The sequence below is a fragment of the Artemia sp. Qi Xiang Cuo genome, chromosome 6 (assembly GCF_049724085.1).
Source record: "Artemia sp. Qi Xiang Cuo chromosome 6, ASM4972408v1, whole genome shotgun sequence".
NCBI lineage: Eukaryota > Metazoa > Arthropoda > Branchiopoda > Anostraca > Artemiidae > Artemia > Artemia sp. Qi Xiang Cuo.
This window is the reverse complement of record NC_142799.1, coordinates 18,518,984-18,524,721: the sequence shown is the minus strand read 5'-3', so window position 1 is coordinate 18,524,721 and position 5,738 is coordinate 18,518,984. Positions and strand designations below refer to the sequence as shown.

Here is a 5,738-nt window from a genome sequence, read left to right as displayed (position 1 = left end):
TGCATGAATAAGGAGTCAGAAACCTGTCCTCCATCACATATTATGCATAGCCTGGTCTTATGACCGTATGCAAATAGTATGGGAATTCCTAGAGGCGTACGCAAATAGCACAGGAAGGAACATAAAGGCCCAGAATAGCACAGGAAGGAACATAAAGGTCTAGAATCCATATTTAGCATACTACTCTTGCAGACCACGCTGTTAGTGAAGGCACTAAAGCTGTAACAAAAAACACAAGCTCTAAATAAGGGATTTTCCCCGTCTATTACCGCCCAATCAGCCGGGCCCTCCCAAACAGCACTTTTAAGGGCTACCACCTTATTTTAAATTCTCTTCTCTCAATTTGCTGTCAGTGCTCTTTGGCCTTAATTTGCGAAATCTTGGGTAAACAATAACCCAAACTGAACCTTAAAAACAAGCTTCAATTTTCAAAATCGCCTGTTTCGGAGGCAGGTCCCAATTGGCTTGTATAGAAAGTAATATCTATCGACGAATTTTTGAAGAGAATAGAAAAAAGGCCTCGGCTTTTTCATGACATTCCATCGAAAACATTTTTATAGGCCCGTGGCCACCATTGGGAGTTGTTTATTTTCTTGGGTATCTTTTGATTTCTTATGCTAGCCTAAAATGGCTTTTGTGTGTTTACTTTTAGAATGATTGGATAGTTGATACATACAATAAGAAAAAATGACTAATTATGACAATAAGGATACTTATCATCTTATCTATGACGGCCTTTTTCTTTGTTAGTGGATGAATCATAGAATCATACCTTTATTTCCCCCAATTAAAACTCGGTATGTGTAGCTCTCTTCAGCTTTGGTGTTATAGAACTCTAGTGTCACTTAAAATTTAATTGGGTTCTGATTAATTAGCGGCGTATTATGTGCTTTAAGAAATCTCGCCATGGATACGACCGGCGAGTTGAATATCTTTTGACATGATGGTCACCCTTTTGGTGTGAATAGCACCCAAGTTGGTGTCCTCAAAAAGTCCAACTAGATACGCCTCGCTGGCTTCTTGTAGGACCATCACAGCCGAGCTCTGGAACCTCAAGTCAGTTTTGAAATCCTGGGCAATCTCTCGCACAAGCCTCTGAAAGGGCAATTTTCTTATTAAGAGTTCGGTACTCTTTTGATAGCGACGAATCTCTCTCAGGGCTACGGTTCCGGGCCTGTATCTGTGCGGTTTTTTTACCCCACCAGCAGCAGGAGCCGACTTACGTGCTGCCTTGGTCGCAAGCTGCTTTCTAGGTGCCTTTCCGCCCTTTTATTTTCTCGCTGTTTGTTTTGTTATAGCCACATTGATAGTTTGCCTCTCGTTGACAGAATGAACAAAAGAACACTTTGCTAACGGCTTTACTTTATACAGAGCGCCAGCCGCGCGATACGAGTAACATTCTGTGGGGAAGAACTTTTGTCCTATAAATTAAATGGGCTTTCAAGAAAATTTGTTAGTCTGACAAAAGCTTTACAGCTGGTTCCTACGATATTCAAATAAATATGATAAGAAGGAGACAAGTAGCGCAGAGGCTTGGAAAAGGAGGCGCAAAGTGAAATAGGGTATTTCCTATAGATTATATACACTTCATCAATCCTCCAGAGATTATACGACGTTATCGACGTTTGTGTGTATAACGAGTATACTGCCTTCTGGCCTTGTACACCATTGTCTTTCATACTTTGCTTATAGAAAATGTTCGTCTTGCTTACGTCAATTACACAGAGCAAGCCAAGATACAATCTCTAACTGACCTTGATGTCTATTTCGCCAATAGTATAATTTGTAGCATATGTTTTTTCGGTGTCGAGCGCTGGTTGACAACGGCTATGTAAAGTGTCCATCTCCCCCTACAAACATAACTTTATTATGTACAACCAATTTTAACTATCTTCCGCTACCGTTTTTTTTTACGGTTCCTGTTTGGTAAGTCAATAAGTCAGGACTTATTTTTTTTTTCTTTTCGTCTCAAGAGCAATATCTAATCAGAATTATGCATAGAAATGACAATTTCCATTTTACTGTATTTAGCTTTTCCTTTCATATTTGAATAAAGTTTACATTCTCACAATTGAATTGTTCAAAGAAATAAATGTTGCTATTTAACTGCACAAACACTGCCGATCCTGAGGTATATAAGAAGTAAATATATTATAACTAGAAGGCCATATGCTTACTATAGGGATTCGTATAAGTACAATGTGGGAACTTGTAGTTAACTAATTGTGCTAAGCTAATAAAAAATTAAGAAAAGCTGTCGATATTTTAGGGATATTAATAATTTAAAATAAATAATACAAACGTTATAAATACTACCTCATTAATTTAAAAAGGAATAATTTCTTGTCTGATATGGACCCCCAAATATGTAAGTTCTAAAACTCATTTCAAAATCGAGCTCTAAAGACAAACGGACCCAAGAAGTGAACCCCTAAAAACGGATAGTTTCAAGATCGACCGGAGTTATAAGTTCTTGTTAAACATTCTAGGAAACTAAAAACAAGAGGTTTTGGTTTTTTTCAGGGGGGGAAAAGGTCACGATGTGATACTATTGATTTAGTATAGTCTATAATTTCCGCCCCCCCCCCCCACCCCTAATGTTATTTAAATAAGCAAAACATTGTTTATAAAAAATTATACAGTCCTCCTTTTTTATTATAAGTAATTGTCGTTAACCAAAATTTACATATTTAGTGTTTAACATAAAATTAATAAGTAACATAAAAACAAATAAAATTTTATCTGGTACTCACTATTGAAATTTTAATTCCATTAAATTAAATTTGGCTTCTTATCCCATCCCTCATAAAGACTTTTATTAGCTGTTTTTTTTCATAATTATGCTATTTTTTTAATTTGATTGCTCGTTTTTAGGAAAATAAAAATAAAAAAATTTAAATATTAAATTAAAAAGTTTTAAATTAATTCTGCTCCAATTGGTACAAATATTGATTATTTTATATATAATGTGATCGAAACAAATAAAAGAAGTTTACTTCAATTTTGGAAGCGATGTCTACTACCTCAAGCATATAGCAAAAATTAAAAAACTATTTTATCTTTTTTAAAGGTAATACTATAATTTAAATGATTTTATTTTAAATGAAAAACATAAATAAAAAACACTAAAAACCATATGGTATATTCTCTTGGTTATTTATCTTATTTGTTTTTTTTGTGAGTTTTATAATTAATTTCAATACTAATTTATAAACGCACATTCATCTATCTTACATTTTCTGAAAGCACTTATACTGAATTTCACTAGTAAAAAATAAAAAGTGGACGTCGAGGATGTTAATTCATAGTTAAATGAAATAAAAATATGTACGCATAGAACAATTATATGTCTATCCTCTAATATAAGTTTTATTCCTAAGAATCCCACCTCCTAATGAAAAATTAGAATAAATTCATTCCAAAAAAATACAAGTGCTGCCGAAAGTCCTTAGCTCTCGCGCAGAGAGAAATGTTAACCCGGGGACGGTGGTTTCTGAAGTAAAAGTCTAAAACTGGGAAAATAAGCTTGGATTCGATGCGTGAGAGATAGAATAGAATACTAAGAGTACTATTAAATTTCTTAAGTTGAAGCTAAAGGGGAACAGACATCTGTAGAATATCAGAGCATGTCTTCACCAGCCAAGAAGGAAAAGAAAGCAAAGGCTCCAAAACAAGCTAAGGTTGCAAAACCTACAGGGGATAAAAAAAAGCCAAGGCACCAGCAAACCACCCAAAATACACAGAAATGATCAACAACTCCATAGCTGACCTGAAAGGACGCGGGGGATCTAGCCGTCAGGCCATTCTAAAAAGCATAATTGCCAATTTCCAGGTTGGCAATGATGCAAAAGTTGTGAATATGCACCTTAAGCAAGCCTTGAAGCGTTGCCTTTGAGATTTAAGCTTTATAAATACAATAGGTACTGGAGCATCTTTTTCTTTCATGATATAAACGTCTGGATAGCGAGAACAATCCAGTTCTGCAAAGCCAACAAATAAACCATAGCATAAAGCATAATTCACTACAACAGAAAAAAATACTACATTGAAAATAACTCCTACGTACAAAAAGGTTACTAATCAAATGGCTGGTAGCAAGAAACATGTAAAGGTTTCAATAAAACACCCCTTATCCAAAAAAAGCTTTATAATAAAAGAAATCTACACAAAAGAATGGGTCTTCTATAACACCGTAGCACGCCTGGCAAGGGTCAACTAACCCGACATGCGCAAAGAAATTCTCAACAAAGTGAGGTCAAGACTATCTTTCCCGATACTACAACAATGCCCTGGTCTTGTATCACCAAGAACCTTATATAATAACAAGCCCTGCGTTTCTTGCAGTGCAAATGATATTTATTTGAAATTCGACTTTCTAATTTTCCATTTAAACTATAAATCATCTGCTATTTATGCCTAAAACACTTTATAAAATAAGTACTATTCTACTAGAGCTTTATGAAATTCTAAAAAACACCATAGTACTTTCAAATTTTTACGTATTTCTCGTAAGGGTTAAATATGATTATTAATGTGTAAAAAGTATTAATAGTAAAAAAACATGGTAATATACTCATGTCTTAAGCAGAGCCTTCAAATCGTCGGGGCTATTCTCTAAGAGAAAAAAGTCCCCAAAAGTGTTTCTACCTTTGATGACTAGGCTACCCTATAGCTTCCTACCCGAGAGATCCCTCTCGTACATAAAATGTTTCTACCTTTGATGACTAGGCTACCCTATAGCTTCCTAGTTTATATTAGGAAAAGGAGCTCCCTTTCCTACAAAAAATGCTTAAGCTTTGTAAGTAGATTTCTTGTTTACTCAAACTTTTTCATTTCTCAAACTTTATTTCTTGTTACCAAAGGACAAGCCTCAAAAGTTTGTTTAGATTCTGTTGGGTAAGAGAGAAATCCCTCCACCCCTCCCCCATCAATTGATGGGGGAGGGGTACACCCCCTCCCTTCTCCAAGCGATAGGCCATCCAAGGCTATATATCCATTTCCTTTCGTAGCAAGTTATTTCAGGAGGAGGGTTGCTAGCCCATCCGTCCCTGGGTGCAATTAGTTCTCCGGTGGCTAGCCGGATATCCAGAGGAACATGAAGTCAGCTCTTCATGCGCCATGAATGCATGAATCAGACTTTGGACGAGCACCATTACCTTCATACAAAAATTTTTAAACTCAGAAACTGAATTTGTTATCATTTTCTCTGCCAAAACAGAATTAGAAAAGATATTTTTTTTTCTCTTTACATCCAAACTTAAGGCAAAAAAATACATTTAAACTACATAAAATCTTAGAACTAGCCTAGGGACTAAATAATATTTAAATCTAGAAAACTCGAATTTTTACTTTTTATGATGTATATAATTAGCTCCTCCTGAAGAATTCTGGAGCCCTGCATGTCTTAGCTCTCTCATAGCGGTCTTCTCTACTATATCTTGAATACCGTGAGCTATCCCTGTAGAGACATCCATCTTTTCTATGTCTCTTCTTTCGGTCTTCCTTATTTGCCATATCTAACCTCCTTGTGCGGTCTGGTATATGTCTTTCCATTTCATCCAGATTGTCATCTTTTTTTTCAACGATTTATAAATTTGATTAGGTACTCGACTATGAATTTCTGAAAAGTCATGATAAATTACAGTAAAAAAATAACATTCGAAATAAAAAGATATATCTAATTCAAAGCTTTGATCAATTGTAAGATTGTTGGGTGAAACTTGAAGGGTATAACGAAT

General features: G+C 35.2%; 1 pseudogene; it reads right to left on the bottom strand.

Moving 5' to 3' along the window:
- Positions 1-891: 891 nt before the first annotated feature.
- Positions 892-5,514, bottom strand: LOC148950944 (histone H3-like; annotated as a pseudogene).
- Between the last annotated feature and the right edge of the window lie 224 nt (positions 5,515-5,738).